The sequence below is a fragment of the Pseudophryne corroboree genome, chromosome 1, assembly GCF_028390025.1.
Source record: "Pseudophryne corroboree isolate aPseCor3 chromosome 1, aPseCor3.hap2, whole genome shotgun sequence".
NCBI lineage: Eukaryota > Metazoa > Chordata > Amphibia > Anura > Myobatrachidae > Pseudophryne > Pseudophryne corroboree.
In genome coordinates, this window is record NC_086444.1 from 437149270 (window position 1) to 437167152 (window position 17883).

Genomic DNA, 17883 nt, shown 5'->3' on the forward strand with positions numbered 1-17883 from the left:
AGCTGTGTGCAATGTCCAGTTTACATTTAAACCTCACTGTACCTATGAAAAGAAGGGAAAGGCCTGAACCAACCTAACCCACCACAAAGGGTCTACTACTACGTTCCCATATTAATTGAAAATTGGCCTTGTGCAGAATTAATTCTTCTCATATATTTAGGTGATTGTAAATAAAGCATATTTTTCATTAACATGAAAGTGAAAGCTGCTGAAAGATGAGCCAACCCTCCTACATTATAATTCTATGCCCCATTTCCACAAGCTCTCAGCTGATCACACTCTCATAACTCACTACACAAAGACGATGAGCTTGCATACTGAACTAAGTCACAGATAGAAATACATCTGAAGCAAGCGTTCCTAGCTTTACAGATATCTGTGGTCTAGACAAAGGTTGAAGACATAGGGAACTAACTAACAGTAATACATACCTGATATAACAGCTCTGAGGACACCATTCACACACGTGAGTAAGATAAAGTTATATGTTTTTAATATCTTATTAATTGATTGTGTACTGTTTTCCTTTTTATGTTGTTTTTTTTTTTTTTTTTTTTGCTTTATAGTATTGTGCTATATTATCTAAATATAGATTTTATACTATTTTTTGTTCTAAATAGCCAATATCAGGAAGGAAAAAGATGGTTATTTTGAAAGAACGTCTCATAAAATAATGGCAGTTACAGTATGTTCCATGACCAACAAGAATATTTAACAGTATTTTCATTTTACATATTCATTACCACACAAACTATATGTTCCATGTAAACTATGTAATAATTGTATCCTTATATTGTCATAGTTAGTTTTCCAAAGCAGCTCATTGTGTTATTTACCAGTTCTCATATTTATTTTATGTCTGTCAGTCATATCCAACATATCTCTTACCATGCATAGTGCTGAGGTCATTAGAAAATGGTGAACATCGTTAACATAGGAAGAGAAGGAAAGAAGCACAAATTCCTATAGTGAATAGTGAGATTTAGGGGGTCATTCTGAGTTGATCGCTAGCTGTCGTTGTTCGCAGCGCAGCGATCAGACTAAAAAAATGGCATTCTGCGCATGCGCATGCCCCGCAATGCACACGCATGTCGTACGGGTACAAAGCCCTTTGTGGTTGTGCTCAGGTTCTACCAAAGTTTTCAGTCACACTGACGGCCGCAAGAAGATTGACAGAAAGGGGGCATTTCTGGGTGTCAACTGACTGTTTTTAGGGAGGGTTTGCAAAAACGCAGGCGTGTCTGAAAAAACACAGGCGTGGCTGGTTGTTCGCTGAGCAGGTGTATGACGTCAAATCCAGACACGTATAGGCTGAAGTGATCGCAAGCGCTGAGTAGGTTCAGAGCTACTCAGAAACTGCACAAACTGTTTTTGCAGAGCTCGGCTGCACATGCGTTCGCACTTCTGCTAAGCTAAAATACACTCTCCAGTGGGCGGCGGCATAGCGTTTGCACGGCTGCTAATACTAGCCAGCGAGCTATCAACTCGAAATGACCCCCATAGTCATTACTGCCTCATAAGATGTACTCAGATACCCTATTACTATTGTGGCTTTACACTTGGTGCTAAATGCCCGTTATTTTGAACACACCTGATCAAACCTGATCACAGTCATGTAGATTATAATAATTGTTTTCTTATGTATTCTGAAAGGTCCGGATTCCCCAGCCTTAATATATGACATACATACTTTTGTATGACACGAACTACAGTCAGTGATGTTCCTTAATGATCATTTCTCTACGTACCACTTAAAGTGCCAACTGGCAAAGTCTTTATTAACCATCATTACTAGTGTGTTCTGTACTCAGAGGCGCACAGAGGTAAAGGAAGCTGTTGCCTCATTATCTCATTTTATCAGAGTACTTAGAAGGAAATACATGAGAAGTGACAGCACAAATGGCAGTAGGAGAGATATGTATAAACTGCAGTGGCAGACAAGGAAAGTGCTAGAGCAGAGGTTCTCAAACTCGGTCCTCGTGGGCCCACACAGTGCATGTTTTGCAGGTCTCCTCACAGAATAGCAAGTGAAATAATTAGCTCCACCTGTGGACCTTTTAAAATGTGTCAGTGAGTAATTAATACACCTGTGCACCTGCTGGGTTACCTGCAAAACATGCACTGTGTGGGCCCACGAGGACCAAGTTTGAGAACCTCTGTGCTAGAGAAATAAAACTGAAAAGCAGGGAAAGACAAAATGTTAGAATGTAATGATCATGTTGTTTTTTTATTTCCTGATTTTGCTGTGAAGTTGATTCAAGAATTCTTCAATGAACAAACTAAGGGGGACATTTACTAAGCAGTGATAAGAGTGGAGAAGTGAGCCAGTGGAGAAGTTGCCCATGGCAACCAATCAGCACTGTAGTAACATCTATAATTTATATAGAGGGGTTCAGCTGCTGCCTTCAAAAGTGCAAGAATAATATAAATATGTGTGTGTGTGTGTGTATATATATGTGTGTGTGTGTGTGTGTGTGTGTGTGTGTGTGTGTGTGTGTGTGTGTGTGTGTGTATATATATATACTGTGTATGTGTATATATGCATATATGTGTGTGTATTGTGTATATAATATCAAAAAACATTCAGACTGGAACTACACTCAACAAAATAGATGCTCCGGTGCCCTCAGTGTGAGGTGTATACAATGATGGTTCCCCCGTTGGGGGGAGACAGTAGCGGCACTCCAGAGACTTAGTGAATAAGTCAAGTTTCGGGGCTTGCACGCCCCTTCTTCTGGAGTGCCGCTTCTGTCTCCCCCAGCAACGGGGGAACCACATACCTCCCAATATGACCCTCTCCAGGAGGGACACATCGCTCTGCTCCTGGACTTTTCTTTTAATTCTTATATGTGCTGAACAGGTTAATAGATAAGAAAGGTGTTTTCCCACAGGTGATGGCAATCATACATTAGGTAGGAAGTCCAGAAGCAGAGCATTCTGTCCCTCCTGGAGAGGGTCGTGTTGGGAGGTATGGAACCATCATTGTATATGCATGTGGATATAAGTACATATATATATATATATATATAGAATTTTATACACACCTAAGGAAGGCACCAGGGTATTGGTGGATTGCCACAGTGCTGGAATGATGCTGTGTGTGTGTATATATACTGTTTAGCATAACCTGAATAATGGACATTACTGTGCTGTGTAAGGGACACTTCTGTGTGGTGTAATTTGAATTGGGGTACTATTGAGTGGCAACACCCCTTTTAATGACACACGCGCCTTCCCTATTTCAAAATGGGGGGGCGCCTGTCCTTTACTTTGCCAGGGGAGCTCGGACCTCTAGTTACACCCCTGGTCCCAGCCATCTAAGGCCTGGCCAAGCAGTTTGGTTTTCCGGTGCTCTACTCGGCTTAAATGGGACATGCTGCAAGGTCATACTGAAAAAATGCTGGGGACGAATTGTAGACCCATTCCAACTCTGTATACCAGGTCTAGTGCTGTATATACAGTAGCAGCACATTAAAACACAAATTCTTGGGCATATATCTTCCAAAGAAAATTCAGGATTTCTATAATCTTATTACCTGGTATTATCCAGAAAGTGATCAGAGAATTTACCAGGTGGAATCCTATATTTGTATGGTGTCACAAGGGATCCGCAGCGCCCAGATACAGAGTATATAAACAAATAGGCATAAGCAAAACAAGAAAAAAGTGACTTACAGTTGAAGACAATATAGGACAAGTACAGGGTACATAAACATATCTGTATCAGCAGACGGGATTGAAATTAGGGTGGCAGAAAACCAAGGGATCTGGTGCCATCGAAAGGAGTATGGAGTAGAAGATGGTTTAAGAAAAGGAATGCACATGAGGGTAGAGGGCCCTGCTCGTGAGAGCTTACATTCTAAAGGGGAGGGGCAGACAGAGAGGGGTGACATAGATGGGGTAGACAGTGAGCATACCCCATATATAATCTATTTTTACATCTGATTAAAATGATTAAATTTGTAATATTGTTTTACCCGCTGCAAATGTTACCGATTTTATTATTAGCATCAGAACTTTATATATAATGCCTTTAATACATTTATTTGGCAAACAAGAAATCAAGAATGAGTCTATTGAAATTACAACAACCGTCTTCGAATGGTGGAGTTAATTTTCCTAACTTAAAACTGTAGATCCGTTGCCGTTGCCAGTGTTTAAATGCCGCCGTAATGGCACATCACACCCTTCGTGGGTAATAGGATTGATCCCTGGGAATTATACAATCTTCAATTAGACTGTCATACGACAGCCGGAAACTATTATGTATAGTATCAGCAGTGGCGCATAAAAGCATTTTACACATGTGGATTATTAGCGACCCTCTAATATGTGTTTAGAATGGATTGGGTGGAGACTATGCTAAATAAAAATGCTAATATGAAGGGTTGATATAGTGCTGCAGGGTAGGTCGGAGGATTAGGTGTTGGGTATTAATGGATAGGCAATTGTGCTCTGATAATAGTAAATATGTCTATGTTTGTCCCAAATGGTGTGAAAAGAGAGAAACCAAGCCACGGTGGCATTTGAAAAAGGACAGATTTTTATGCAACCTTAGATACACAAATCCTTGTCTGTGCTCCCACAGCACTCCCTCTTTATGGGGGAGAGGCCAACCATCCAGTGACCCTGAATCAAAGCACTTGCCCCCAAATAACCCACAATACCACTGGGCAAAATCAGTCACAGTTTTATTGGAAACACACCATTACACCACACCCTAAATCGCAGGGCAAGGAAAGAATTGGTGAGCAAGGCTCTCTCCACAATTTGTTAATCATATTCGCACAAATTGGGTGGGACGTGTCTGACCCAACCATATGGGCACGTCAAATCTCGCTCCCCCTTCTACCTATGGGTGGATGCGTGCTTGGCCCAACCTTTTGGGCACAGTGCATCCCGCTCCCCCCTCTAAATATGGGTGGAGGCATGCTCGGCCCAAACTTGTGGATGCGCCACATACCACCCCCCTCCTCCATACTAAGTGGGTGGGACGTATTCGACCCAACCTACCAGGCACGCAACAACAGCCCCACCTGGGGATCATGACCCAGTGTGCATACCACTTTCAACTGGCATGCAGCCCATGTGGCCTAACTGTCCCAAGTTGGAGCCGGGCATGCAGCCTGGTAAATATGCCTGGCCACCTGCCATCCCCTTATGTAACATTCCATACCATGCTTTTCTTTACACTATCCCTACGCCACACGAGGTCTGCAGCCCATTGGGGACCAAAGCCCCACCTTGCGACCTGCCGTCTAAAAACAAACTCTCCCCAACACCTCCTGCACAGCATTGTTGAACAAGTCCAACTCCACCTCAGATAGGTGAATGCCATTACTCCTACTACTCGTATAAACCCTGGCATTTTTCCGTAAACTCCATGCACCTAATGATGCTACTCCCTGTAGCGGCGATCAGTTTCCTCATGGCTGCATTCACTTTCATCCTGGCCCTGTCCATTCTGGCCCCTGCCCTAACCCCTAACAGGCCAACTTTGGGATTATACTAGACTAAACAATGTGCCCTTTGCTCCACCGCCCTCTCAACCATTCCATCTCCTCCCTCATCCACCTGATTATGTCCATTGTCTTTACCTTACTGAGGTCATTGCCTCCCAGATTCAGACTACTACATCTGGTGCCTAACTAGCCATTCCCTCTGCCTTGAGCACAGCTTTTCTCAACTATGACCATCTCCTGGCTCAAAATCAGCTCATTGCCCATTTTTCCTGTGCCAAGCCCAGGAGGGTTCCCCCGTATGGCCTGTCAGCGGCCCCTACCCGGTAGATGAAAGAGTGACCCATAATCCATACTTGTTAACCACCCCCTCTGTCTGTGGAGGGGCTGAGTATAATATCCACTACCGCACCCGCCTCCTCAGTACCGATGTAGCGGCGCCTATTCTGAAAGACTGCATCCCAACTTTACTCGTGTTTCAGCAACAGACTTTTTTAAGCCCCCAGTAAACCGATATTTTGTTAAAGCAGATTTATTATCATGTATCAGAAAATGGATGCCCCCTCGTGGCTTGACCTTCACATAACTCTGTAACGCCACCAATGGACAGACCGATGGACCAGCCTGCTTTTTAAGCTAGACCCACCTGCCCCTACCCACCTGGTCGGTTTTTGACCTGTATATTCTACAGAGAACCGAGTCCTCGAACAGTACCCCATTCGCAAATCTGATACAAGTTCCCCAATCCTGAAAGCCCCTTAAAATTAAATGATAAACACAGCATTAAATAGAATCGCCTCATGATCATTGCAACACACCTGCTGTGCCACTCTCATCTGCTCCCTCGGCCTGCCAATGTTGACTGGCTCGCAGGGGTCCAGGGCTTTAGCCTCTGCCCTGGCCCACCCATGCCTGGAATTGTCTCAATCGTTCCCAAGCCACCTCATAGGCTGCCCAAGTCCTTGGCTCCAGGGATTTCACCAGCATATCCCTTCGATTGGCTCCACTATATGCCCAAGATGACATGGGCCAGTATGGCCTGTGTTACTCGCTAGAGGTGCTTCCGCCCTAAATGTTACCCATTTCTGATGGGAAAGTGCATCAGCTATGACGTTCTGCATCCCCGGACGTGTTTCGCTTCCCTGTCTCTCTGGTCAGTTCCAAGATATGTTCCCCTGAAACTGCTGACAGTGCATGCATTCAAGTGAGTGCTACCTTGTGCCTGCGCTATAAAGGTGTAACGTAAAGATACTCCAACTGAGCTCCTGGACGTATACGCCCTGCTTCTACCTCACCTCCTATGTATTCCACCTACAATTAAAATTTCACTTCCAGGCACCCCTAAGAGTGATTCCAGAGCCTTTAACTGCTCCTTAAAATTAAACTACTCCCCAAATAATATCCATCACACATCAATTTGCTATTGTTCCATGTTAAACGAACAACTTTTCCACGCTATGCAATTATGTGTGAATTATAGGGGCTGTGATTTTAGGCAGCCTGTGTGCTTGTATCTACCAACAATATCTTTGTGCTACAAACCTTACCTATTTGAGCCACACTTACTCCTACAATACTGACATTTCTCTCACCGTTCTTGTGTGTTTACATGAAGGCATGCAACCAGGCCCCGCAGGCTGAGCTGCCCATTGCATGCAAGATTGTCCTGATTTGCTTGACATGGCATCAGCTGTAGACGTAATTGTCTCTGCGTTGCTGGATGTGCTGACAGCCTTTATTGCTGCTGCTTGTGATGTACTGAAAGTAGTTGAAAGAAGGCGGAGCTCTGCTGATGAAGTCCAGCTGTGCGTGGCGTGGACTGTACAATTTTGCTCCTACACACTCGATCCATATGCAGACCGCCCACTCAACCGCATTTCCTCTGGTATGTTACTCCATAGTGAGCCCACTGCACTTGCCTCGGAGACACTATAGCCACATGGGTGGTCATTCCGAGTTGATCGCTAGCTGAAATTGTTCGCTGCGCAGTGATAATGCAAATAAAAGGCACTTCTGCGCATGCGTATGTGGCGCAAATGCGCACGCACGATGTACTTTCACAACAGCCGATGTAGTTTCACACAAGGTCTAGCGAAGCATTTCAGTCGCACTGCTGGCCGCAGAGTGATTGACAGGAAGTGGGTGTTTCTGGGTGTCAACTGACCGTTTTCAGGGAGTGCTCGGAAAAACACAGGCGTGGCAGAAAAAACGCAGGCGTGGCTGGGTGAATGCAGGGCGTGTTCGTGACGTCAAAACAGGAACTGAACAGTCTGAAGTGATCGCAAGCGCTGAGTAGGTCTGAAGCTACTCTGAAACTGCACAAAATTATTTTGTAGCCGCTCTGCGATCCTTTCGTTTGCACTTCTGCTAAGCTAAAATACACTCCCAGTGGGAGGCGGCATAGCGTTTGCACGGCTGCTAAAAACTGCTAGCGAGCGATCAACTCGGAATGACCCCCATGGTGCGAGCAAATAAGTGATGTGGCCTTTACCACAATGTCCTGCAAACTAATAAAGCAGACTTTCATTGGTCAGTGCTAGAATAAGTGATTAAATGGGGGAGGGGGAAGATAAAAATTGAGTCATATAGGTACATAGCAAACCTGTACAATAACTCCTCCGCAACCAATGAATACAAGAGAGAATATTAATTCAACTTCTTTCTTCCATACCATTACAGACACATATCATCTAATGTACTCTGTGTAGTCCTCTGTCAAAGGGGCAATTCGATTCAGGTCCAGTGGCCTTACTTACTGGGAATCTTCATATTACTATTATACATGCCATGTAACATATCTATAGCAATGGAAGCACTGATCTGTATTGTGCTGCCCCTTATACTACTAGATCTGCTTTATACAGTATATTGTACCACCCTTATACATTGTAAGCTGCAATATACACACACATCCATAGAAATGGCTGAACGGGATGCAGTCAGTTTACCTCCAATCAAAATCCCGACGTTCAAAATCCCGACACCAATTGACCGATGGTCAAAATCCCGACAAGGTCAAAATCCTGACATGGACAAAATACCGACATTTAAAATACCGACAAGGTCAAAATACCGACATGTACAATGCGGACAGGTCAAAATACCGACATGAGTTTTTCATGATTTTTTTAATTGAAACCGACTTGTGCATACTTTACCATCCCAGTGGACCTGGAGGGGGAATATAACAGTGTGCCGAGCGCAGCGGTGACGCGGTACACTTTATATGGTGTCCATGTTGACTCATGTCGACATACACAAAAAAAACAAAAAAATTGCATGTCGGTATTTTGACCTGTCGGCATTTTACATGTCGGTATTTTGACCTTGTCGGTATTTTAAATGTCGGTATTTTGTCCATGTCGGGATTTTGACCTTGTCGGGATTTTGACCATCAGTCAATTGGTGTCGGGATTTTGAACGTCGGGATTTTGATTGGAGGTATTTCATACCGATCCCGGCTGAACCGCATTATATGTCACTATTGCCCATCGTACACTGAAATCACTATGATCCCTGAACTGAAAAATTCTGCCTGTTATATACTATTAAACCTAATACAGTCATGTCTGCACACACAGCAATGAAAAGACTGATCTGTATTACACTGTATCATCTCCCTATTACATACCTCCCAACTTTGCAGAGGTCCTCTTCAGGAAAGGCCTTAGAAAAGGATGTGGAGCATTGGAAAAAAGGGTGGAGCTTCGCTGGACCCTCAATTGCAGCACTGTGGGGGCGTGCGCATCTATTCGTCTCCTGCAATGTGTGCGCTCCCCCCTACTCTATCCACCAAACTGCCGGGGGAGAGGGGATAAAAGCAGAGTCCAAGATGGGGTATGCAGAACATGTCCTCAGTAATTAAGGAGGGGAGGACAAAGTGTTGTAGCTGTGAGAGCAGTGATTTTATGATGGTAGAGACAAATGCTGGACTGTACAGGTGGGGAGCTTCAGTCCATGCCACAGCTCGAATGCTTTGTACTGTGCCATGCTCCCATTTGTTTGTTCTTATAATGTTGAGCCCCTAGAAAAAACTAGAATTAACCATGGAACTTGTTTCTAATATCCCTTGTGCCTGCCTATTGGATTAAGCTTTTAAATATCTTATTTGCCAGTTAGCATCTCTATAAGTAACGAAAACCCCTAACTATAAGGAAAGTGTACAGAGAAGGACATGCATTAGTTTCCTTACTATACTAGTGGACAATGCTGAACTTATCATTCAACAAGAAGGAGGGAGGAAGAAGCACAAGGTGGCCCTAGCGGAAAACCAGCAGCACAGGGTGAAAAGAAGTAGGGAGAGATCAAAGACAAACAGGAAAGAGCAAAGAATAGAGAGAAGAACCATAGCAGATGGCAGGAACATAGAAGTGAAAGATATAATACTTGTCTTGAAAAGGCTCCTCTCTGAGTGTCATCAGGATGCTTTGTTCCAGTTGGGCCCCTCTAAAGTTCACCAGGAAGGAGGGCAAGACATGCAGCCTGATCCTGTGTCTGCAACCTTTCCTGTTGAGTACTGACTCCCCGCCCTCCTGCTGCTCCTTAAATATACTGTGCCAGCATCCTCCCCTCCGCCTGTTGCTGCGCTGCCCAACTGGTCAGCTTCCTACCTTAGGTGCCAAATGGGGATGAGGATCGCCCATCCCCTTGCTTTTGCTGACACTGGTGCTGGACCACCTCGTGCCCCCCCCCCCCCCCCCCATTAGTCAGCTCTGGCAGCCATTTTAGGCATCCTTAGCCCCTATTACACTGGTCACAGTGCCAGGTGCATTAACAGACAGGGGGTGAAGGGCGCAAAACCAATGGAAGGGGGTGAGGAGATACTTGGGGCTACCTATTCTCGTGCCTTTGTGGGCAATATTAACCCTTATTTGCTGGTTAGTATTGTGAGCCCACTCAGGGCTGCTGTATTAGTCAGTGCTGGTGCAGAGTCCTTCCCAATGAGTAGCTTCAGTTAACAGTAAGGCTTGAATGGTCTGGTGCTGAGGAATTCTGAAGTTTGTGCAGCCCAGGTAGTGTTCTGTTGTCGCTGCTGGATCCCCGAGCCACCTGCCTACCGTTTGGTCCACTTCTTCATTGGTTACCAGTGCCTTACCAATCTCCCGCTGTATCTGTGCTGAGCCATGGAGAGCATCTTACGCTGGGATTGGGAGCCCGCCTATGCCTGTTGTCATGGAACAGTGATGTGGAGGAGGGTGTCGTCCAATGCGTTTCGGCACTTCCGTGCCTTTGTCAAGGATGACAGCTGTTGTTGTGGGTGAAGTTACATAGGGCCTAATTCAGACCTGATCGTAGCAGCAAATTTGTTAGCAGATTGGAAAAACCATGTACAGTGCAGGTGGGCAGATATAACATGTTCAGAGAGCATTAGGTTTGGGTGGGGTGTGTTCAAACTGAAATATAAATTGCAGTTTAAAAATAAAACAGCCAGTATTTACCCTGCACAGAAACAATATAACCCACCCAAATTTAACTCTCTCTGCACATGTTATATCTGCCTCACCTGCGGTGCACATGGGCCCTCATTCCGAGTTTATCGCTCGCTTGCTGCTTTTAGCAGCAGTGCAAACAATAAGCCGCCGCCCTCTGGGAGTGTATCTTAGCTTAGCAGAAGTGCAAACGAAAGATTAGCAGAGCTGCTCCGAAAAAAAATTATGCAGTTTCTGAGTGGCTCCAGACCTACTCCTAGACTGCGATCACTTCAGTCAGTTTAGTTCATGCTTTGACGTCACAAACACGCCCTGAGTTCGCCCAGCCACTCCCCCGTTTCTCCAGCCACTCCTGCGTTTTTACCTGGCATGCCTGCGTTTTTTAGCACACTACCTGAAAACGCAGAGTTGCAGCCCAGAAACACCCACTTCCTGTCAATCACACTACGAACACTCGAGCGACTGAAAAACGTTGCTCGAGCTTGGGTAAAACTACAAAGTTTTGTGTGAAAGTACTTAGCGCATGCGCGCTGCGTACCGTGCGCATGCGCATAAATGCCGATTTTTCACCTGATCGCTGCACTGTGAAAAACGGCAGTGAGCGATCAACTCGGAATGACCACCATGGTTTTGCCCATCTGCTAACAAATTTCCTGCTATGATCAGGTCTGAAGTAGACCCATAGTCCCTGTTGCTGGCCCATTGGTTTACATAAAGATGCTGATATGGCAAAATTCTTTCAGATTTGGGAGGGATATAAAGATTCATTAACAATTGATATTAAATTACAGTTATACAAATATTTTACATTTACTCAGTGGTTTGAGGCTAGATAGGGTTTAGGAGATAATCCAATTAATACATCAAGTATCAAGTTATCCAAGAAGTGTGTTGACCATGCCTATCTTAAGGGTAATTACTTTTAGTATTTATAACACTTGTGATGACATTAATACATTTTGAATGTAATGAAATATGTCTATGGTAAAAAAAAAATTGCCATAATTTGCTTCTTGTAATAACTGTAGACCTTTTCCTCTTATGTAACTTATTGTTTTGTTGCTCCATTCACAATAAAAAAAAATGCAATTTAGTGTTATAGTGACGATGATCTAATAGATTTTAATGCTGTTATATTGCATGAAATATATATTTTAAAAGTCATGTCTGGTGTCATAGGGATGTGGTAAAAAGGGGAAGCACCATGTGTCTTATCTCAGCATTCCAGTTTATAGTTTAACTTTAAAGACCCTATGAACAATTGAAAAGTAAGAAAAAAAATTTCAGTCATTCCTTTTCATCGAGGTTACTTCATCTTTACTTAGTTACAGACTAAATAATTAGTTCAGATTGAAAAAAATCACACTTTGGTGACCTTAGCTAGCGCTAGTGGCTATGTAGTGTGAGCACTAGTGGCTATGTAGTGTGAGAACTAAAACCACATAATTTGTCAATTATTTTTGCTGGTATATGAAACCTGTCTGCAGGCAAGGAAGTATGTGTGTGCTCGGGGCTTTCCACTAAACCCTCACTGGTACTGATATTAACCCTTTACCTACAACTCAACCTCTCTTTCAGGGTCAAGAGTCTCTTGATCAGCATAAATATTTGAGGACCCATTGTGAGCCCTTGTCTTCTCACTAGTACATCTTATTAATAACAGTAAATAAGCATAGGAAACAACTTTGGCTGTAAAGATCTTTCATTGATAACACAGAAAATGTGCAGTGGTAGAGAAAAGAAGGTATGCAGTAAGTACCAACAAGAAACAATGCATTGGCGGTGGCATTTTAACCTATGTACACCAATCAAACATGGTTTTCAAGCCCTCTTAAATTCACTGTAAGTGATAATCCTAACCGGGTAGCGCATTGTTGCTGATTGCCGTGACGGTGTTATCAGCCTAATGATGGCTGCCAAGCTTGCTGTTCTTTTCTGCCAAAACCAGGCTCTTTCCCAATAACTGTAGACCTGCCACTATATAAACCTTAAAAACCATAAACAGGCTTCCTAAAAGGAGGGTTCTCATTTGCACAGGGCTAAACATAGAATCACATGTACGGACTGAGATATGGTGGTGCTTCCTTGGGAGTCAATAGATACAAATGCAAGGAAACGGGATGTCCTCCTTCTGATGTCTTTAACTACCATCAACTTTGTCCACCTTATTCATCTGAAGATGGCATCAGCAAGCATTTCTATTACAATACCCAGATATGAGAACTTGTGAATTGGTCCTTCCATTCTTGTGTCCACTATGGGGATACCAAATTCAGAAAAAACACGGAGAACTGAGAGTAAGAGGTGAACACAATGGTAAAATACTGCTAGACCAACACAATGGAAGTCATAGAGATAGTGGACAATCATGTGTCCCCCATCCTGTCAACACAACACCAATGGAGAAAGGTGCTATACCATTTCATATATATGCAGAAGGTGAAGAAACTCATAGCAAGCAAACAAAACCCCATAAACCTTGAGGAATTAGTATATATGGGCAGGAGAGGAAAAACTGACACAACATAAATCTTACCCAACAATGCACTAAATGTCATGTAACTTTAGAATATCCAAGATGTCCTCACCTAATGGCACAAATAGTCAGGAATCTTGTAGCTAACAAAAGATTTCATGGGATAAGAGAGATACTGGATAAGCTTAAACATATACTGACAAGATACCAAACATGATATCATGCACCCCCTTCATAACCTTGTTTTTTTACTACAGTATATGGAGCATTTCAAAGTCTGATGACATGGAGCATGTCAATGACTGAACGCAAGTTCATGGAGACATCCAGTGTCGGACTGGGACATGAAGGACCCACCAGGGGAAAGTATTGGTAGGGGCCCAAGGGGTGCCTAAGGGGTATGACCAGCCACCTCAAAGGCTTAACCAACCATTGTAGAGGGCATAGCCAGCAGACAACATAAGACATAGAAACTCAAAAGAAGAAAGAAAATTCCCTGTAGTGGGCACACTCGGACTAGTATACTTTCTTAAAGTCAAATATCTATTATGATAGATGACCACAGATTCTAAAATATAATTTTTAATATAATCTCTAAAACATGAGCGAAATATAGTGCATGTGAATTAAATTGTGAATAATTGTGAAAAAATTACATAAAGTGAATTAAAAAGCTTAGCCACTGTGATTATGTATTTCTTCACTGTCTCCAGTATTTTAAACAGTGTTTCAGTATTTGTAACAATATTAGTTGCCAGGTGTCTTGCAATGATACATTTGTATCTGGGAGTGAACAGCTCCTACATGTAATTTAATAGTACCACCACTATTGTAATTTTAACTCCGTGTTTCCAGTGTGCGCATCACTGACTAAAATACACTGTATTATTTTATTAATGGTGGGCCATGATATAAAGTGCCTACTATGAGTATATATATTTGCTGCTTGGGGGAATGATGTCCCTGTGCTACTGTCCTAGATGATTAGCTATATGGTGACTTGTGTATATTGATTCTCTCCTTAAGCTGCCCTTATTACTGTCTAACAGAAAAAATTCATAAACAATTGGGGCTTATTCTCTTCACATATTATGTGTGTGTATCATTGATAGTACTCTTTTCTGTATGGCTGTGAGTCGTATTTATAATTCATATATCTACATCAATTGCACATGGTATATTGTGGAATTTTTATCGTGCATTCACCATACAGCCAATGTTTATTATCAATAATAGTTATTTCTTTGATATCGTAATAAAGATACTCAGTTCTACTTGACATCAATTGTACACGCATGTGGTATATTGTAGAATTTTTATCCAGCATTTACCATACAGCTAATATTTATCATTGATAGAACAATTATTTCTTTGATATCATAATAGAGGTGCTCATTTGACAATCACCCATATATATTATTCACGTATCAATCGTACACACATATGTAGTGTTTTGTTTCCCTATGTCACATTTATCATGCAGTATTTGTTCATAATAGGACAGTTGTTTATTCAGTGTTGTGTATAGCACATATATTTTCCTTATTTCTGATGACACATAATGCACTACATACAGGTGCATCCACAATGTAGCTGGGACCACAATATATCCCCTCAATGTTTTGCCGCTCATGCATTAGGTGTTAGTTTTACGGGGCTGGCACACTGGGATCTTGTACTAAGAAACCCCAGTGCGGCAATACCCTCGGCTCCCTCACACAGTGTGTATCAGCGGGAAGCTGCTGACCGCGGCGCTCCCGTGTGAGACCACCCGCGTGGCTAGGTGTACTGTATGTGCTGAAACACACTACCTGGCTTTTGCCGGCCGGGAAAAAGCCAGACGGCTTTTTCCCGTGCCGGCATTGTAGTTAACAGTGTGAGGGCTAGGGTCCCTTCACACTGCACGGCCCCGGCCCGGCTGCCGGGTTGCAGCCGGGTCTCACCACTGGAAGGTCCGGCGGCCGGGCGGCCGCCGGGCGGTCTTTGGAGCCAGTAAACCGTGTGTGTGAAGGGGAGCTTTCACACACAACGGTTTTTTCTGAAGCCGTGTCTGATGCTGCGCATGCGCACAGCATCACACACGGCTCAAAGCCGTCCTGTGTGACAGACTCTGCCGGTTTCTACCGGATGGCAAAAAGCCAGACAAAGTTTGTCCGGCTTTTTGCCATCCGGGAAAAACCGGAGTGTGTGTTACAGCCCTATGGCGGCCGTCTCCCGTACGGTGTGCATACAGTAGGACCCGCGGCGGCAGCAACTACGATTAAAGGCACAAATATTTAATTAATAGAACACCCTTGCTAGGTAGGCAACATAAATTGAGCAGTGGCTAGGCTAAGTATTAAAAGGTCACATAGTAAGTGCATCCGATCCCCTAACGATCGTTTCGCATTTGCTTAGTCATAGGAAACCCGATTTCCGGGTTTGAGGAAACTATATCCCCTGTCTCAGTCCCTCATCCGTCAATCATTTTGATTGACAGGTCCAGTGACCTATCAGTATTTTTTAGACATAAAATGCAATATTCTGATTATATTTTAATTGCTAATTATAATATTGTATTTGCAGAGACATAATAGCCTCAGGAAAATTTCCTTTCCTCATGATGGTTAACATCTGTATTTTATGATGACCTGTCCACTATTAATTCATTATATAATTTTTAATATATTCATATTTTTATAGTAGTAAAAAATAAAAAAATGAAAAATAAAATAATAATGAATTAGCCCATTGTCTGGATATCATAATTTCAATCAATGTAGATTATCCCATTTTGTAAGGAACCTTATTGTTAAAAGAATAATTAAGTGTTGTATGGGATCTAATATAGCCGAATTTTGAGAAGGAGCATAAATTATGTTATATTGTGTTCTTTTAACAATAAGGTTCCTTACAAAATGGGATAATCTACATTGATTGAAATTATGATATCCAGACAATGGGCTAATTCATTATTATTTTATTTTTCATTTTTTAATTTTTTTACTACTATAAAAATATGAATATATTAAAAATTATATAATGAATTAATAGTGGACAGGTCATCATAAAATACAGATGTTAACCATCATGAGGAAAGGAAATTTTCCTGAGGCTATTATGTCTCTGCAAATACAATATTATAATTAGCAATTAAAATATAATCAGAATATTGCATTTTATGTCTAAAAAATACTGATAGGTCACTCGACCTGTCAATCAAAATGATTGACGAATGAGGGACTGAGACAGGGGATATAGTTTCCTCAAACCCGGAAATCGGGTTTCCTATGACTAAGCAAATGCGAAACGATCGTTAGGGGATCGGACGCACTTACTATGTGTCCTTTTTAATACTTAGCCTAGCCACTGCTCAATTTATGTTGCCTACCTAGCAAGGGTGTTCTATTAATTAAATATGTGTGCCTTTAATCGTAGTTGCTGCCGCCGCGGGTCCTACTGTATGCACACCGTACGGGAGACGGCCGCCATACAGTACACCTAGCCACGCGGGTGGTCTCACACGGAAGCGCCGCGGTCAGCGGCTTCCCACTGATACACACTGCGTGAGGGAGCCGAGGGTATTGCCGCACTGGGGTTTCTTAGTACAAGATCCCAGTGTGCCAGCCCCGTAAAACTAATACCTAATGCATGAGCGGCAAAACATTGAGGGGATATATTGTGGTCCCAGCTACATTGTGGATGCACCTGTATGTAGTGCATTATGTGTCATCAGAAATAAGGAAAATATATGTGCTATACACAACACTGAATAAACAACTGTCCTATTATGAACAAATACTGCATGATAAATGTGACATAAGGAAACAAAACACTACATATGTGTGTACGATTGATACGTGAATAATATATATGGGTGATTGTCAAATGAGCACCTCTATTATGATATCAAAGAAATAATTGTTCTTACTATCAATGATAAATATTAGCTGTATGGTGAATGCTGGATAAAAATTCTACAATATACCACATGCGTGTACAATTGATGTCAAGTAGAACTGAGTATCTTTATTACGATATCAAAGAAATAACTATTATTGATAATAAACATTGGCTGTATGGTGAATGCACGATAAAAATTCCACAATATACCATGTGCAATTGATGTAGATATATGAATTATAAATACGACTCACAGCCATACAGAAAAGAGTACTATCAATGATACACACACATAATATGTGAAGAGAATAAGCCCCAATTGTTTATGAATTTTTTCTGTTAGACAGTAATAAGGGCAGCTTAAGGAGAGAATCAATATACACAAGTCACCATATAGCTAATCATCTAGGACAGTAGCACAGGGACATCATTCCCCTAAGCAGCAAATATATATACTCATAGTAGGCACTTTATATCATGGCCCACCATTAATAAAATAATACAGTGTATTTTAGTCAGTGATGCGCACACTGGAAACACGGAGTTAAAATTACAATAGTGGTGGTACTATTAAATTACATGTAGGAGCTGTTCACTCCCAGTTACAAATGTATCATTGCAAGACACCTGGCAACTA

The 17883-nt window shown here is 42.5% G+C and overlaps 1 protein-coding gene across 1 annotated transcript in view; it reads left to right on the forward strand.

Annotated features, from left to right (window-relative positions):
* The first annotated feature begins 306 nt into the window (after positions 1-306).
* Positions 307-17883, forward strand: part of LOC134897660 (uncharacterized) — a 72228-nt gene continuing 54651 nt past the window's right edge. The window contains exon 1 of the mRNA XM_063914031.1: positions 307-466. The gene's annotated coding sequence lies outside the window, so the exon portion shown is untranslated. The remainder of the gene's footprint in view (positions 467-17883) is intronic.